This window comes from Ascaphus truei, chromosome 2 (genome assembly GCF_040206685.1).
Source record: "Ascaphus truei isolate aAscTru1 chromosome 2, aAscTru1.hap1, whole genome shotgun sequence".
NCBI classification, from domain to species: Eukaryota; Metazoa; Chordata; class Amphibia; order Anura; family Ascaphidae; genus Ascaphus; species Ascaphus truei.
This window is the reverse complement of record NC_134484.1, coordinates 16950571-16969859: the sequence shown is the minus strand read 5'-3', so window position 1 is coordinate 16969859 and position 19289 is coordinate 16950571. Positions and strand designations below refer to the sequence as shown.

Below are 19289 nucleotides of genomic sequence, written 5' to 3'. Positions count from 1 at the left end.
CCTAGGTCCCAGTTAGGTCCTGAGCCACTGTGTAGCTTGTTGTGCTATAGGGACAGGCCCTAGATAGGGACCCTGCCCCATTAGCCGTTTGTATAGTCAGGGACACAGCGCTGAAGCAGTGCAGCCCTGCGAGGTGGGTTCTGGGCTTAGAACGCCACCAACGACCCTGAGACTAAGGTGATATTATCCACGCCGGAATTCACCCAACGTGGTGCGGAGGACGACGTCGGATCGGGTGGAATACCTGTCGTAGTCTGCGGAACCTGGGGTTGGAGCCCTGGGCAGGTATAATTCTTCAAGTGCACCAACACTGTACAGCAACGCAAGAAGCACGCCTAAAGGGTGGGGGTATCACTTGGGGACACTTACGTGGAGAGTGGCCAAGGGCCTTGTATAGTGCGATTGGACACGGTGTGGGGATACATGGTGGTGGGAGCGGGGTGTATGTTATACCTTACCTAAGTGCAACGTTGAACGTTATGAATATTAGAGTATAAGTTATGTGCATATGTGTAGTAAAGCCAGTCCTGTTTTACAACCGTGTGAGGACCGTGATTGTTTCCTGTGAGGGCCTCCTCCCACTCCGTTGGGATCCCTCCCAGGTGGAGGCGCTGTACCCCGAGATAATTATATGTATGTTCCCTAGTCTGAGGCTTGGGCTCCTGAGAGCCATACAGGTATACACATACACATGTGTATACACATACACATACACATACTATTTAATATATACTTCAAGCTGAACAGGCTTCTGTGATAATGAATATATTATAGTAGAGTCTGTATTCACAGGGAATACCCGTTACATATGTATGTATATTTTTTATATATATACAGGGCTCGACAAATTATATTTAAAAAATGGCACTAGCCCCATGTAAGAGAACTATGCAGAGGTATGCAAACGGAGCCTGTTTTGGGTGAAATTATATCTTGGCTTTATTGAGCCTGTTCCTTTATCCAGGCAAAACATACAAAAACAACAAAATAACAAACTCCTAACCCTTTGTAAGGGCTAACTTACTTCCCCAGACCCTATCTGCAGGACTGGAGGGATATTCCCATTACCATCCTATCACCCCAAAGTCTCAGGAGGTACCTTAAGCAGATGGCCCTCCATGTCAGTCTCTGCCAGGTTCCTGGGTCCTCTGTGTCCAGGAAATATAGGTCTCTGGGTGTCTGGGTGTCTTGATCTCAGCACAGCCTTTGTTCTCAAGACAGTGTCTGTGTGCAGGCTTCCCTGCTCTCTTTCTGTCAGACCAAATGTGAGCAAAGGAATCTCTATCCTGTTTCCAACAGGAGGCTTTTCTTAGAGCTCTAATGTGACCAGGTGGATTCTAGTTAATTGCCTGTCTGCAATTAACCAGCTCCCTGCAGGATTTAGAGGCAGTTTCTCTCAAACAGTGATAAGTACCGGTTACACCCCCCTCTCTTTTTCCCTCACCCCTCCCTCTCTCACCTCCCTCCTTTACCTGGCTTTGGTGGATGGTGGCGGCAGGAATGACTGATGACAGGAGAGGAAGACGAAGCTGGTGGTGGGAGAAGGAGGATCACCATGTCAGCAGGGCAGCAGAGGAGTTAGATGGCTGGCGGGCAACGGAAGCACGAGAGCATTCACATCCATGTGAGCAGCAGGAGAAAAACCGCATAAAGGATGTGACGTCATCCAAAGGGAGTGACGTCACATCCTTTCCAAAAATGGACTGTGTCACATGGTTTACTACAACCAATCAGATTGGGGATATACCATGTAATGCCTCACATGGCATATCTAACAATCTGATTGGTTGGAGTAACGTGATGGCGGCCATCTTGTTTTTGGTGACGTCATCTTAAAGGGGGGAAGCACAGCCTTCCTGATTGGCTGGCTTCCCTCCTTTTACATCCTTTAAAAAAAATGAGGTCCTGTCACATGGCAAACCATCTAATAGGATTGGAGGTGTGTCCTTTGACAGAACATGTGACGTTGCAGGCCTTATATAAAGCCTGTCTTGTCTCATTTGACCTCAAGAAGACGACAGAAAAACATCTCCCCCACCCCCCCATGGAACTGATTAAAAGAACAGAAGAAAGAAGAGAAGAAGAACAGTAGAATAGTAGAAAAGAAGAAGCAATTTACTTGAACCTGACGATCATTGCGTCTTTGATCGAGAGCTTCCTGATACCACGGGAATCGGAGGGTGAAGACATCTAAAGGTAAGAAAAACCATTGAATGTATGCTATTTTAAATTTTCAGCTATTTTTATTGTATTTTTATTGTTTTTTTTAATTTTGATTTTTTTTTGCATGCCCCTTTAGGGCTGTAGATAAATCTAGTGACAATCAATGCGTTTTTTGGCAAATGCTTGCTTTTATTTCTTTTATACAATATGTATTTTTGTTGATTGCTTTGTCTAATTTGGGTTTCTTTGTTGATTGTTTTTGTAATTCTTGTTTATTTTTGGTGTTTTGATTTTTAATTCTGGGATTTTTTTGGTGTTTTTAGATTTTTTTTTGTTTACTTTTTTATTTTTGTCTATTTTTGGTGTGTTTCTTTTGGTGATTGTTTTGATTAAATGTACTATTTTTGGTGCTTGTTTATTTTTTAGGTTGATCATTGACTGCCATAGTGGAAAATCATGCCCATAAGTTATGGGCATGTTGTACCACTGTGCCAATCAATGGGTAAAGGGTGGGGGTAGTTTCCCAGGGTGGGTGGTTAGGCCCGCCAGGTGGGAAGCAGGGCAAGGTGTGTTAACCCCATAATTACTATAGTGGTTATAGTGGTTACTAAACGCTATGTGAATAAATTGTATTTTTTATTGTACTGTTGCTGCCAATGGAGGACATGGACGATGATGAGGATGTGCACGGCCTTCACCCTGGCAGGGGTAAGTGCAAGTTTTATTTACTTTATGCCGGCTGGTTTTATTTTAAATGGGCAAATGCACTGTTATCCATATCAGGATAATAGTCATTTTGCCCATTACTGTACTGTATGTGTTGGTGTTGGGGGGGAGAAGGGGGGATTGTATTTATCTTAATGTATTTCACTGTATTTTTTTTGTTTTTTGAATGAGTAAAAGCGCTATTAGATATCTTTGGTTAATAGCCCTTTTACCCATTCCTATTGTTGGTACAGGGGGTGGGTGAAGGTGATAGTTGCCCCCGGTGGGTGTTTAGGCCTTGCTGGAGGGTAGCGTGAGGGGTTAACCCTTCATTATTGAACCCCTTCATTTGAACTGCTATAGTAATGAAGGGGTTAACTTCGGCTGCCACCCTCCTGCAAGGCCTAAACACATGCTTACCCATCCTTGGTACCAACAACTATACAGGGCCTGATTTGTAACCCTTTCATTACCATAGCGGTTAGCCACTAAGGTAATGAAATTCCTCCACAAGATTGATACCGGAGGACAGCGGGGACCACCGGACACCCACAGAAACAACCCAGAGACACACGGACACACTCTGGGACCACCCGGAGACCCCCAGACACCGACAGGGACCACCTAGAGGCCCCTTAACACCCGCGGGGACCACCCGGAGACCCCCGGACACCTGCTGGGGCCACCTGAGACCCCCAGACACCTGTGGGGCCCATCTAGAGGCCCCTGGACACCCATAGGGACCACTTAGAGGCCCCTGGAAACCGGTGAGAACCCGCTGAGACCCATAGGGACCCCCCAGAGACAATTGGGGGTCCCATGGGTCTCTGGGGGTCCCCGCCGGCCTCTGGTATCAATCCAGTGCAGAAATAAATAAATAAAATGCATTTATGCATCTTGCAATATCTTTAGCACCAGCTTTCAGCTGGCGACAAAATATTGCAATTTTTTTAAAGTCCGATAAGCTTATCAGTGTTTGGTGAATAGCAGTTACTGGCAAAAAAAAAAAAGATTTTGGCTTGTTGGATGACTTTGTTGCCTCTGGCTGTTAATGGTCATTAAAAAGTCATTATAGTGCGATACTGCATTTTTATCACTGTATAGTGAATAGCAAAGCAGGTAGTATTGCACAATAAGGGCATTTACCGACCATTTAACCACTTGTAACTGCTTTGTGAATAGGCCCCTATATCTGTAGTTATTAGCTGCAAAGATATTATTGTAAGCAGTCTCAAAGTAAAGAAACAGTATGTAAAATCAAACGTTAAGTCAAAGTTGATTAGAACCTGTAAGTATATAAATAAAGTATCCCATACCAGAATTCTCTTGAAATTGAGACCTTACTATAGAGTACAGTGATGAAATAATATTGCTGAAATGAAGATACTGTTGATATATTACTGAAATGGACTGGGGGGGGGGGGGTCTCTGGAGAAGGATTGAAAGCGATGTTCAGTTTCCATTTAGTAAAATCTGTTATGGCTTTAGTATCCATTTTGTGTGTAAGATGTGTGTGTGTGGTGTACTGTAGATGGGGGTTTCGCTTCTAAGTAGATTTACGACTGTGCCTGAAGTAACGCCCACATTCCTAGTGAGGGATTGTACCAGGTACCTATTCAGAGATGTTTTAAGCCAGTTCTAATTTCTAGTTCTAGTTCTAATAAACCTAATCTAGGTTTAATGTGCTGTAAAATGATTGGTTTAAGAATTAAGAAGTGGTTAGTATAATCTGCCTAGTAACACATTTTAGACAAAAAAACACCTGCTTGGATACTCCCTGGCAGAGAGTCTTATAGACTTTTGAACGAGTATGATCATACTTTGCAATAAACTACTTATTATCAAATGAACACCGTTTGTCAGTTTGGAACATTGACAACATTTATAAGTACAGTATACGGCAAGTCCCAAATTGTTCACTAAGGAGAAGTACTGATGTACTTGCTGCGGCCAAGTTTATTCGAGCATTTGCCCGTTCTTGGCCGCAGCAGTAGCCTGGCGCGCGCCCGAGAGTGACGGGCGCGCGCCGAAGCAGCGGAAGAGCGCCCTCCGATCGGGGCGCTCTCCCTACCGCTGCCGGGTCCGCCGGGTCCCCCGGAACCCCCTGCCGCTGTCCCGCGATCGCGGGACACCAGGGCTCCCTTGGGGAGCCCCTGGACGCGCGTGCAGGGGGCGCACGCTCCCGAAGACGCGTGACCGCGCACGCCGAGGGGCGGCCACTAGCAAGCCGGGAAATCTCCCGGCTTGCGGTACCGGCCACACTTTAATAAAGTGTGTCGGTAGTGTACTGTAATGAAGTGCTAATCACATATCTACGACAGCAAAACAAATGTAATCTCATGTTGGGTACAAGTTTTGTCAGAGACCAAGAATAAAGTATTGAGGATTTAATTTTGTGGTGGACAAACTCATCGAAAAAGCAAATAGTGGATAAGAAGTGTGGGTTAGAGAAGCAAGCTGGAACCTCATCCACAATTCATGATATTCAATTAAGATGATAGACAAGCAGTCAGTCGTCTGTTGGTCTTGTAGTTTTTTTGACATCTAAGTTGACATGTTGTTCCAGGAGTTGCAGACGTATTGATTCAATTAACCTTATCCCATCACTGAACAGCTTAAAATTTCAGGAAGCATCTCAGTAAAGGGTCTCGTTTAAGCCCTATGGTGAGATAATATCCAATCTTTGTATCCATTCCGCCTCATGGAGTAAAGAGTGTTTGACAGATTACCACCTCTTGTTGATGAGGGAACATGGTCTATAATCATACAACATAAAGTAGGCAGCTGGTGTGTGGTGGGTGAGAAATGCTTAGCCACTTGTTTATCTGCATTACCATCATGGTAGGCAAAGCATATGGAAGAGTAATGATTAGCCATGCGTTGACAAAATACTGAAAGTCTTGTGCAATACTAGTATCTGCAGAGGCAGGTGATGACATAGACAACAAAAGTACTTGTGCAGGTTAAACGATGCAGAATGTGCGTCGGTCTCTATCATCTTCCTTGAATATCATGGATCATGGGGAAGGTTCCATGAGATTTGGTATTGTCAGTGTTATTATAATTGGGATGAGGTAGTGCCTACTGCCATTATAAGTTTCTATTTCTTGGAATATGTGCTCAAGTGGCTTGGTTAGCATGTAATGTATCACAATTCATTTTTTCTTATTCTAGAACATGTCCAGAGCTTGTGTAGAGGAGGGAACCATAAGAAATTGCTGCTACATAGTGAGGAATAGTGGCTCTATACACTATGGACTAGCGTTCATGGCTAACTTACTTCCCCAGACCCTATCTGCAGGACTGGAGGGATATTCCCATTACCAAAGGCCAGGGTGTGCAGCGCACAGCAAAGATGATGAGAGCAGGTCTTGCAGTAAAATTCCTTTATTGGTAAGTCATCTGGATGTGGGACAGCAGCAAACTTCAACGCGTTTCGTTCTAGAGAACTTTTTCAAGAAGTGCTGTATACTATACTATCACAGGTTTAAATACAGCTGCCCGCCGGGTTTTCGCGCCAAAAATGACGTCATCCGCATCATCAGGCCAATGAAATCATGTGTGCCGCGCATACTCACCTCGGACATGATGCGGTGTCACAGTGGTGCGACACGTCACTGGTGCGCATGCGCGCTGCGGCCCTGCGGATTTTTGACGCGAAATGGTAGCTATATCTAGGAGAAGGTATGTTTTTTACTTTACACCTTGATAAAGTCCCACGGGATGAAACGCGTTGGTGCGTTGGTCATGTTCATCTCCTTGTGAGCTTATGCATTAAACATCCTCAGTTTTATTCTTGGAGTTTGCCCGTGATATTTGTTCCTTCAGGATTTCTTCCGGTAACAGTGCTCCTTTGCTCTACTCTTCAACTGTTGCTTCTACACATCAGGATTGCACGCAGTGGAACTACTATCCATCATTGGTTTTCTGGACTTCAATATACCCCCAAGGGCAGGTAATGGGCAATAGCCCTTATACTACTACCTTTGACCCTATATTGGGGATGTTTATATTTTAAGAGGGGTGTGCATTTTGACCACATCTGCGGTAGTCGGGCTGACTGACCGCTAGGTCTTTATTTTGCCCCCCCCTTAAATTTATATTACCTATATCTCTCATGGATAAATCATAGTGTTCCTATCTCCAATTATTTTTTCAACTCTATGATGATTTTGTGTATACACTGATATTGAGCGTCATTCTCTACGCAACTCCTCATCAAAAATGGACTGTGTCACATGGTTTACTACAACCAAACAGATTGGGGATATACCATGTAATGCCTCACATGGCATATCTAACAATCCGATTGGTTGGAGTAACATGTGATGGTGGCCATCTTGTTTTTGGTGACATCATCTTAAAGGGGGGGGGGAGCACAGCCTTTCTTATTGGCTGGCTTCCCTCCCTTTACATGACGTCACATCCTTTAAAAAAAATGAGGTCCTGTCACATGGCAAACCATCCAATAGGATTGGAGGTGTGTCCTTTGACAGAACATGTGACATTGCAGGCTTTATATAAGGCCTGTCTTGTCTCATTTGACCTCAAGAAGATGACAGAAACACATCTCCCCCACCCCCCATGGAACTGATTAAAAGAACAGAAGAAAGAAGAGAAGAACAGTAGAATAGTAGAAAAGAAGAAGCAACTTACTTGAACCTGACGATCATTGCGTCTTTGATCGAGAGCTTCCTGATACCACGGCAATCGGAGGGCGAAGACATCTAAAGGTAAGAAAAACCATTGAATGTATGTTATTTTAATTTTTCAGGTATTATTATTTTTTGCATTTTTTAATTTTGATTTTTTTTGCTTGCCAATGTATTTATCTATGCCCCTTTAGGGCTATATATAAATACAGTGACAATCAATGTGTTTTTTTGGCAAATGCTTGCTTTTATTTCTTTTATACAGTATGTATTTTTGTTGATTGCTTTGTATAATTTGGGTTTCTTTGTTGATTGTTTATTTTTGGTGTTTTGATTTTTATTCAGGATTTTTTTTGGTGTTTTCTTGTCTTTATTTCTGATATTTTTTTATGTGTTTTGATTTTTAATTCTGGGATTTTTTTGGTGTTTTTAGATTTTTTGTTTACTTTTTTATTTTTGTCTATTTTTGGTGTGTTTCTTTTGGTGATTGTTTTGATTAAATGTACTATTTTTGGTGCTTGTTTATTTTTTAGGTTGATCATTGACTGCCATAGTGGAAAATTATGCCCATATTATATGGGCATGTTGTACCACTGTGCCAATCAATGGGTAGAGGGTGGTGGTAGTTTCCCAGGGTGGGTGGTTAGGCCCGCCAGGTGGGAAGCAGGGCAAGGTGTGTTAACCCCTTAATTACTATAGTGGTTACTAAACGCTATGGTGAAAAAGGGGTTAGGGGCCATTAGATTGTATTTTTTATTGTACTGTTGCTGCCAATGGAGGACATGGTGATGATGAGAATGTGTACGGCCTTCACCCTGGCAGGGGTAAGTGCAAGTTTTATTTACTTTATGCCGGCTGGTTTTATTTTAAATGGGCAAATGCACTATTATCCATATCAGGACAATAGTCATTTTGCCCATTACTGTACTGTATGTGTTGGTGTTGGGGGGGAGAAGGGGGGATTGTATTTATCTTAATGTATTTCACTGTATTTTTTTTGTTTTTTGAATGGGTAAAAGCGCTATTAGCTATCTTTGGTTAATAGCTCTTTTACCCGTTCCTATTGTTGGTACAGGAGGTGGGTGAAGGTGATGGTTGCCCCCGGTGGGTGTTTAGGCCTAGCTGGAGGGTAGCGTGAGGGGTTAACCCCTTCATTATTGAACCCCTTCATGTGAACTGCTATAGTAATGAAGGGGTTAACTGCGGCTGCCACCCTCCCGCAAGGCCTAAACACATGCTTACCCACCCTTGGTACCAACAACTACAGTATGCAGAGCCTGATTTGTAACCCTTTCATTACCTTAGCGGTTAGCCACTAAGGTAATGAAATTCCTCCACATGATTGATATCGGAGGACTGCGGGGACCACCGGACACCCACAGGGACAACCCGGAGACACCCGGACACCCACTGGGACCACCCGGAGACACCCAGACACCCGCAGGGACCACCTAGAGGCCCCTGAACACCCATAAGAAATTGCGGCTATATAGTGAGGAATAGTGGCTCTATACACTATGGACTAGCGTTCACTGCTACTCGTCTCTTTTTAATAAATCAGGTGTGCAGTCCCGCCTAAACGGTTTGGGTAGTTTTATGTCCCCATATAGGTGGCGGAGTCTCGCGTACTAAGGCTATATTTTACTCATTATATCCCCTCTACTGGGATGGGTATTACTTAGCAGTTGGTTATGTCTACACAACATGTTTTCCAGATCTATAAGAGGCCTTAGGGACCTGAGCCTTACTATGTTGATTATCCCATACAATGCCTTGGCATATCTTTTAATAGCGTTTTATCTAGTGTGTATGCTTAAAACTGCAGTTATGCGGAAAGTAGTTAATATCATGATTGCTGTTTACCAACCTTTGACACTGTACAGTATATCCCCCCGAGACAGCATGCATGATGCAGCATCAGATGGTAGTTTAGAGGATGAGGCTTGAGGAAGAGTTTGAACATGTTTCACTCTCTGAGGAGTGTGCTAAGGTGAACCACCTATCCTAGCAAACTGTTTTGCAGGCAGCTAGTGCATATCATTGCCATGCTGAGCATCAATTATCCCCAGTGTGACTATCTGTTTCTAATTATATCTGTACGGAACGGAAGGATATGAGATATACAGTAATTTAATAACTTTACAGTTCCAGAGTCAGCAATCAGCGGGGGGCTGATGGTGATTGATTACTGACTGAGTATACATAGTGACAGTGAGGAGGAAAAACCTGATGAGCAACAGACCTCAACCCTTCTGATTGTGCAAGTACTTCTGTCTCCTGCTCCCAGCAAGACAAATCAGGCCCCTTGGCTAATGTTAACCCAATGCACAATTGCAGCAATACTTTAATGGCGAAATGATTAGAACTTTCACGGTACTGTATGAAAATGTCTTTAACATTTTGCAAAAAATGGACGTTGTAAAGATAGGAGATGTACTTCTATTTCTCAAATAAATCCTACATGGAATTTGGATATTGTGGAGGGGGTAGGGAAGGGGGGATGGCGCTGACAAAGGGCTTGTCGCATGTGATGATACCCCTTCCACAATATCCAAATCCCATGTAGGATTTATTTGAGAGATTGGAGATGTACTCCTATCATTATAGATTTTCTAGCATGTTTATGAATTTATCATAATTTGAAAATATGTCTTATACCTTCTAAACAGATTATGTCTTACTGATGTGGTATGCACACACCACTGGCTCACAGTCTCTTTAGGGATTTTAATTTATTTTATAGTTAAATCAGTGGGATCATTGATTTATTTTTATTTATTTTAAATATATTTTGCACACACCGCTAACTTTCTATTACAACGTTTGTAATAAAGTTTCTGAGACTGTTAGACATTTGGTAGTGTATATTAATTATGTATTGGTTTAATATGTCTAAAAGTCCAATGTTTCGGCTATTGTAAGTCCATCCCACATAAGCAATTTTAACCAATCAGTTTCCTTAGAAGTGTTCTCTAGACCAATCAGTGTCAAGATAAGGATGTATATATATAATAAGACGCAGTGAATATGATTCCTGACGAAGCCGTTCCAAAGCGAAACACGTTGAGTCTGTTCCAGCATCAGTAAGCGATCATCCGCATCTCAACTGTTGAAACCGGGCCATATTATTTCCCCGTCCGCACAAGCTGATCACACTGGAAGGGACTAAATACGATACCGAAAGTGCAGTGGATGAGGAGACGACGGCACCAGGTGGAGCGGTGAAAGTACCGGAGGCTACTCAACTATAGTTTTACATGCCTGTTCTATATGTATTAATGTAAGTGCGCATTCTGTTTACATCCATATAATACAACTAGTTTTACAATCCGTACTATGGTTGTATTTTTGTTTTATTGAGATTACCACATCACTACATTGAGGAAACACCCAGACTCTGATTTCCAACAAGCAAACCAAGAAGCAAGTTACCCTGATTTGTATCCACCATTGATGTGGGAAATGCCTTAATTGTTCTAAAAAAATGTGAGTTCTCATTACACAGAATTCACCTAACTCTTCAGACCCAATTGAAGCATATTGCACTATTATAGTAGGGGCCTATTCTATAAGCTTCGATAACCCACTTATTGAGAGGCCATTTTGGCCAAAATACCTACTGCTATTCTGTAAGCCTCGATAAGTGGGCGATAAATGAATAAATCGCCCATTTTTGCAGCCATCAAAAACAAATCACCGGGTGAGCGGCAATAAGCCACTTATTGGCAGGTTCTGAAGCTTGTGCAATTCTAGTAGCCTCAATTCGTTTATGGCGGCTAATCGCAGCTCTAGAATGGCGAGTTTCACCCAAAATCCTCACGCCAGGAAAAGTTGGCGTGAAGCTGGGAAGAACCTGCTGAGAAAGCAGCGAGAGATGACTTAGAAAAAAAAACGCATTTTCCTGCATCGGATTGATGCCGGGAGTTTCCGGAGCTGATTAATATCAGCACCGGAGTTCCCCGGCATGAATCCCATGCAATAAAAATGCATTTACAGGCAACTTAATTACCTAAGCGGCTAAGCGCTAAGGCAATGAAAGGGTTAACCACCAGTGCCCAGCTTATTGTTGTAGTTGGGGTGGGTGTAGGTGGTATTGGCCCTTGGTGGTAGTTTAGGCCTTGCGGGGGGGTTGCGGGTATATTTAACCCCTTCATTACCTGACAAATCACTGACAACTAAACAGAGCAATACAGGGACCGAATCGAGGCCAAGATGGATCGTCTTTTGGAGACCATAGTGACTATGGATAGGTGCATAGGTGGCATAAGTGTTCATCTGGATAAGATTGAGAGGAACATAGTGGGGCTCTATTCTTTGCTTCGAGTCCCTGCCCCTGTATGTTCGACGCAGGAGCAGAAGGGTGGCCTGGAGGCATCTTATTCTCCCAAGGAGGAACCGCATACCCCCCTTCCCCTGTGCACCGTCTCAATCCCGGGATTTTACCTTCACGGTGCCAAAACCAAGCACGCCATGGGCCCCCCACGCTCACCCCCTCTGTCTCCAGAACAAATGTATACCCTTCTGTTGGAGGAGATTACAACCGCGGTAAGTGCTAGGCCACGACAGGATGAAAGCATCCTCCCCGACCATCTACCCCCACCCGCTGCCAGAAGCACACCCACTCCAGCACCCAGGACTGTACAGCTCCCAGGCATCCCCCTGAGAGAACTGCCCCAGAGCGTTAGGGAGGAAAACAAGATCAGATGTGGTGGTCTACCTCAGAAATATGCCCCATTCCTCTTTAAACACCATGTCAGTTTTGAGCTGTACAGCGAGTGGACCCGAAATGTCAACTATGAAGGCAATAAATACAAGAAGGCTCTACCTGCAAATTTAAGGAGAACAATTATGAAGGAAGTGAAGTGCAATTTTAAAGATACCAGTCTTCTTATGAAAACCGTGAGAGACAGCATCAATAGCCTTTTGAGGCATACAAGGGCTCTTCCCTGGAGGTCCATCGACTTGTTGGATGACTACTAGTTATAACTTTATTTACATATAAAGATGCGCCGCCAATGTTTTTAATCTTTAAAAAAAATCTGTTGATTTTGAAAAATTATTTCATTGTTTAATGCTTGTTTTCTATTTTGCATGTCTGGAGCTTGGTAAAGACAATGTGCAGGGACCCCCCCCCCCCTCGTTGGTGCAGGAAACTCTCCCAGCAATACTGCCATGTAAGACGCAGTGCTAAAATCCAAGCATGCCATGTCCCTTCCACTCAACCCCCCCAAAACCTAAGGAACTATAATCCTCTAGTCCTATTATTAAGTGCAGTAGCCCATGTCATGCATGCTTTGTCTCCTCCAACCCCCCCCCCCCAAAAGCAGAAGATACAAGGCACTGTAGTGATATTGTACTGTTCCACATGTCATGCCCTTTTCCCACAAACCCCCTAAAACCTTAGGTACTTTAAAACCTCTAGTCCTACTTTAAAGTGCAATAGCTCATGCCATACATGCTTTGTTTCCTCCACCCCCCCATCCCCCAAAAGCATAATATACTGTTTAACAATGGACTGTACTGGCGTCAGGGTTTAATACTGTCGTTAATTTCATGTGTAAAGTGGTCAATGTACTTTAGTCATAATGTATGGTTCCCCATGTCATGCCCTTTCTCCCTAAACCCCCCAAAAATCTGGATTGCATAATGTACGGTGCAATTGTAAATATATAATATTGTCTCTTTCTTTACAGATACAGATATGATCCAAGGTACCCCAATTATTGCACTCAATACCTAATATAGTGATATTTCGGGACAATAATAACCCTTCAGATATTATCTGATTGGCAATCAAAAATGATCAAATGAACCAGCAAATATAGTAAAACCGAAAAAAAATAACAACATTTTATTGCATCAAAAATCTATAATATACACAATTATATGAAGTATTTACAATGAAAAAATGCATAAAATTCCTCTACGTGTCATGGTGATATGAACAAGGTTACTCAGTCACCTCTATCCGAACATTGTATATAATATATAGCAGTAATTATGCTTATTGATGGATATATAGTGAACTGAATAAAATTGTAAGGAGAATTTAGAATGAATGGGTAAGTAGTGAATAATGTCCTCTCATGCTGTGTTCTAGTGTGCAATACTGATTGGTTATAATTTCTATATAATATGCATATGTACCTGCATGGCAATACAAATCTACAAAAACACAAGATTGTAAATTTTGAAGAAGAGGCGACGTTGTATCTTACATAGTTACATAGTTACATAGTTACATAGTAGATGAGGTTGAAAAAAGACGCAGGTCCATCAAGTTCAACCTATGCTAAATTTAGACAACAGATACTTTATCCTATATCTATACTTACTTATTCTTTACAATAATCTTTGTATTATTCCTTTTTCCTTTATTATTCTGTACAAATAAAATTGTTCATTCTTTATATATGCTTTTTGGTGTGTTCATGGTTTAACTTTGGTTTAAAAATGGTTTAAAAATTATAGTACTGTATGCCACCTCGTACAGTACAGCAGCGGTGCGCAAACTGGGGGGTGCGCCCCCTTGGAGGGGCACAAGATTATGTAGGGGGGGGGGCATGGGCAGCGTGCTGGGAAATTTGGGGGCGGGCAGAGCTGTGCACGGGCGGCCAGAAGCTCAGAAGCGTGCAGAGGCTGCTTCTCTGCTGTGTCTGTGTTAGAGGGTGGGGCCTTGCTGCGGGGGCGGGGCCTTGCTGTGGGGCCTTCCCTGCACACAGACAAGCCCTCCTCCTCCTGTCTGTTACCCGCCCGTTTTCAGCAGCACATGGGGGGACCTGAGCAGGCTTAGTTACTCCCTCCCACCACCCACCAGGTGTGTGTGTGTATATATGTGTGTATATATATGTGTGTGTGTGTGTGTGTATATATATATGTGTGTGTGTGTGTATATATATAAACTGCAGTGTTTTGGTTGTGATTGAGTGTGTGTGTGTGTGTTTGTGTGTATGTGCTGTGCCTGTTGGTTGGTTGTCTGTCTGTGTGTGTTGGTTGTGATTATGTGAGTGTTGGTTGTGTGTGTTGTGACTGTGTGTGTGTTGTGATTGAGTGTGTGTTTTGGTTGTGGGTGTTGTGATTGTGTGTGTGTGTGTGGGTGTTGTGATTGAATGCAGCGGTGCACAAACTGAGGGGGGGACGCCCCGGGCGCAAGATTATTTAGGCGGGGTGCGTGCGGCAAAACATGGGTGCGCAGGCAAAAAAGTTGTGCGCGCGAGGGTGGCCAAACAGAATAGTGCAGGTGGGGCCACATGAGTCGGAGGTACGGGGGAGGAGCACACCCCAGCGCTGTGATGTCAAACGCCCCTCCTTCCGGTGTCTGCCCTACAATAGCGCTGTGTTCCTGCTCTCCTCCGCTGTCAACCTGCTTCGCTGCGATCCTCTGCAAGTGAAAGGGTCGGCTGCCACTATATCAATCATACTATGAATGTACAGAAATAATAAAAAAAAAGTGTAAACACTTTCCTGCTCGTGATTGCAAAATTATGCAGGACACCCTGCGCTCATGCTTGGAGAGTTGGTGATGTCACCGCTCTTAGCGGCAGCGTGGACGCAGCCTAATTTTGCAAGAGCGAGCTGTTGAAGTATGTATGTATTTAGGCTGCGCTTATAGTGCCGGCGATGTGACGTCGCCCGAAAACAAATGCATTGTCGCCGCCGCGTGCGCTTATAGTAAGCGTGACGTGGCAACGCGATTATTTGAAGCCAGCAATATTTGATTTTTTAGGGGCTGTCGCCTCATGTGACAGCCCCTGAACTAATCAATGGCCTGGTCACCCACGCCGCCGCCGCAAAGCGAAATACAACTTTCGCTAGCGGAGACGGGTGACGTCGCCGTTGCGGGCACTATATGCGCGGCCTTAGACATATTTGTATTTACTTTGTATACCGTTTAATAAATGTTTTTTTTTCATGTGATTTTGATTACATCAGGCAGGGGGTGCCCCGAGAAATTTCATGGATAAAAAGGGGGTCTCGGCATAAAAAGTTTGCTCACCCCAGCAGTACAGTACACAGTACAGTAGAATTAAAAAGCAAGTGATTTTAAGAATGGCAAAAATTGATAAAGTATAAAAAACATACTTCACATAATGGTTTCTTAAAATCACTCATTCCATAAGCCCATGTCGAGAAAAAAAAAGGGATGCCTCTTTTTTTGTTTTTTGTTTTCAGACTTGAAATTCACATTGAATGTGAAGTCATTCTCGCCAACTCCCCATAAAGGACTTATCACACGTGCGCATGTGTGGGAAACCGACCTCAAGACTCTACACAGTTCATCAAAGCCTGAAACATAATCTGGGGGGGGGAGGTGTCGATAAGCAGTTGAATTCGCTTTTGTTTATTAGGCTTTGTGAGGGGTGAGGGAAAGGTGCAACTACTGTAGCTTTGCCAGTCCGGGTGTTCAGTATTATACCTGTACCTGTACTGCTGCGGCACAGTTTATTCGAGCATTTGCCCGTTCTGTGCCGCAGCAGTAGCCTGGCGCGCGCCCGAGAGTGACGGGCGCGCGCCGAAGCAGCGGAAGAGCGCCCTCCGATCGGGGCGCTCTCCCTACCGCTGCCGGGTCCGCCGGGTCCCCCGGAACCCCCTGCCGCTGTCCCGCGATCGCGGGACACCAGGGCTCCCTCGGGGAGCCCCTGGACGCGCGTGCAGGGGGCGCACGCTCCCGAAGACGCGTGACCGCGCGTCTATGACGCGCGGCACGCCGAGGGGCGGCCACTAGCAAGCCGGGAAATCTCCCGGCTTGCGGATCTGGCCGCAGTGTAATAAACTGTGTCGCCAGTGTAGTTCAAAGAAATCATTTGAACAGTTCATCAGAATAAGTTGTTCATCAGGATCATTTGAAACCCCCCACCCCCAAATAAAAATTATAGTATGCCACCTCGTACAGTAGAATTAAAAAGCGAGTGATTTTAAGAATGGCAAAAATTGATAAAGTATAAAAAACATGCTTCTTAAACAATGGTTAATGTTTTTTTTTGTTAATGGTTATTAAACATTGTTTAATAAAAAACAATGGTTTCTTAAAATCACTCATTCCATAAGCTCATGTCGAGATTCACATTGAATGCGAAGTCATTCTCGCCAAATCCCCATGAAGGACTTATTACACATGCACATGCTCAAAGTTAATGTGTCTTTGCTTCTTAAGGAAGCTCCCATGGCCCGGGGGAGTTAAGGATAACGACTTGAATGTCTTTTGCAACTAAATTAGTCCATCTTTGTCTAATGTGTGTGCGTCCGTGAATCCTTGGAACAGTTGTAAAACGTAATAAAGAGTTAACACTCACAGAGATCACTCACAGAAACAGTAATGTACAGTATGAAAAGTAGAGCAAGCCTAGCAAAATTATTGAATAATAAATATAGAATCAATCAATTTTTATTCTTGTGGTTTCCTAGCAGAATTAATAACACATGCAAGTCTACTGTAATTATACCGCAAAATGCAACATCATTGATAAAACAGTAGTGATGATAAAAATGTATTGAATATGAAAACATAGCATCATACAGTACTGTATAAGGTTTTGTATAAATCTCACAATTATTCTCTCCTTCTCAATAAAAATTACATTGTCACTTTAAATTTTTTCCTCGTTGGATTTTTAAATCAGATTCACAATGCACAAGCAACATTTAAAAAAAGCAATATTAGAGTTCCATCAAACTTCCTCCTGATCTTTTGCCGTTTGATGTCAAATTTTATTTTCTGTAAAAAAAATAAATGATGCTATAATTTCCGGTATTGCGCATGCGTCAAGTCGCGCTGTAGTGTGCATGAGTACAAGCATTGATACTGTATGGCAAGAATACTGTACACTACTACTGTATCGTGTCATTGGGAATTAAAGCAGTAGTTCAAGCAATATCCTACATGTGTTTTTTTTAAATAAATCAGTTCTGTATTATGAGAACAAACTTGTAGCATTTTTTTAAAAAATATTTGAAAGACATTTTTAATGTTTCTATTGTACTGTAGGAAGCATTTCCAAAGTGACTGTCCCCTTCCCCTTCTGATAGGCTCTGGCTCTTGAGCCCCTCCCTCTCCCTAGCTGTCTACCAATTGTATCTACTGTAGTAACTGCTCAGTCAATCATATTGCAGGACTATATTTTCAATAATGCTGTGCAAGAATTGAATTACCTTTAAATAACCCTGAGCAAAGTGATTGATTACAGGAGAACGGACCGATATGCAGCTTACTGTAGCTAATCACTTGTCTGTGTGCATATTGTATTGATACACATATTGTTTAAAAAAAAAAAAGAATATTTAATTTTTTTAAACGGCAGCTTGAACTGCAGCTTTAAACTTAATACTATACTGTATAGTGTAATACAGTATACTGTAGTAATCTACATTATATTTACCTTCATTATAAACGTTGCCAAATGGGGGGAGATGAGCCACTGTCACTCCTGTAGTTTGCATTATAGTTGACAGGAGACAGCTGGCCTGCTACATGTGTAGTGACAGCTGCTGAAGCTGGTAATCATGTTTGTAAGCATGCTGGTATGTGCAATCTGGTTGGAAACCAGGCTGTAAACTTTGCAGGTAATCTGGCGGGGACAGGTAGCAAGAATTGCCGTTCACCAGGTTTTCATTGACGGTCGGACCGTTACTGTAAATCGGTGTTGATGCAGGCGCATTGCTGGATTGGAATAGACAAATCTTATATGGATTAAACCCGACCTTTTCCTTTTGCATTTGCCATGATCAAAAATACTGTAAAATTCTGGGATCACACACCAATACCCTCTTCTATCTCCGACAGGAGGGGTAACGCAAAAAAAGCACTGATTGTTACTTAAGGTTTGCCTTACCAAACGCTTCCAACGAACGTCTGGGAAAAATTAGTAAAAATCATAGTTCGAAATGAAATATTCATATATTTCTGATAAAGTCGCCATCTTATCTGTTGCAGCATTAATTGCAGAACATAATAAAAATGCATAACTACAGTCAGTTTTTTTTTATGTGTACGGTGTACACATGGTGTCCAGTCCATCCAGCAATTGTGCAGGTTTAAGAATGTAGAAAAATGCCCACGGCTTTGTGTTTTAGAGATTTTTATTATGAAACGCCTAAATTTGATAACATCTTCAGCGTCTTCAAGGACCCAGGTCGATTAACAATGGATCACTGTGGTACTATAGACTTGTTTTTTTATCTGTTTTTTTTTAAACACCTGAAAATTGACACAGTAGCACAGTACTATATGTGTACACATTACAATTCATTCATTTATGCCACCTGGCGGATACGCGAAGAATTGCACCCAAAGAAATCAGAATCCAGATAATTCAAAGAAATCAACCGCGGTAAACACATGTGTGACTAGTGTGATTGGCGGCATTCACTGCTGCATTCACGGAAGAATAACGGTGAATGCCGCGTGGAATACAGCAGAGTTCACAAAAACGGCTCCGTGAAATGCTTGAATAAAGGCCGCTGCTTATGTATATGGGCGACCCTTTTTAAAGTAACATTGGTTTAAACTGCTAGATTCACTTGCAATATGTGAACAAGGGCCCATATATAAGGCTGGGATATTACTTAAATGAGGCTTTACAACTAATGTATCCCACTTTCTCTATCACCCGGTGGCCACTATGTTCATAATGCTGGCTACAATGTGTTTGACTAAGTTCTCAGTGCGGCGACTGATATATTAAGGGCTAAATGTCTATGTATCACTATATGTGTTGTGAATAGCCATCCGACAGCTCCACTCTGTCTCTGAGCCACGCAGAGGCTGTTATC

The 19289-nt window shown here is 42.9% G+C and overlaps 1 long non-coding RNA gene across 4 annotated transcripts in view; it reads right to left on the bottom strand.

Moving 5' to 3' along the window:
- Positions 1–19289, bottom strand: part of LOC142475901 (uncharacterized) — a 76773-nt gene that overhangs the window by 41265 nt on the left and 16219 nt on the right. For 2 of the 4 annotated variants that reach the window (XR_012791197.1, XR_012791196.1), the window contains exons 3-4: positions 7525–7595; positions 2120–2190 (exon numbers count right to left, since the gene is read on the bottom strand). This is a non-coding gene — a long non-coding RNA (uncharacterized LOC142475901). Of the gene's footprint in view, positions 1–1428; positions 1530–2119; positions 2191–7524; positions 7596–16312; positions 17236–19289 lie in introns of those variants that run through there. The other 2 variants (XR_012791198.1, XR_012791201.1) reach the window with 2 other exon arrangements.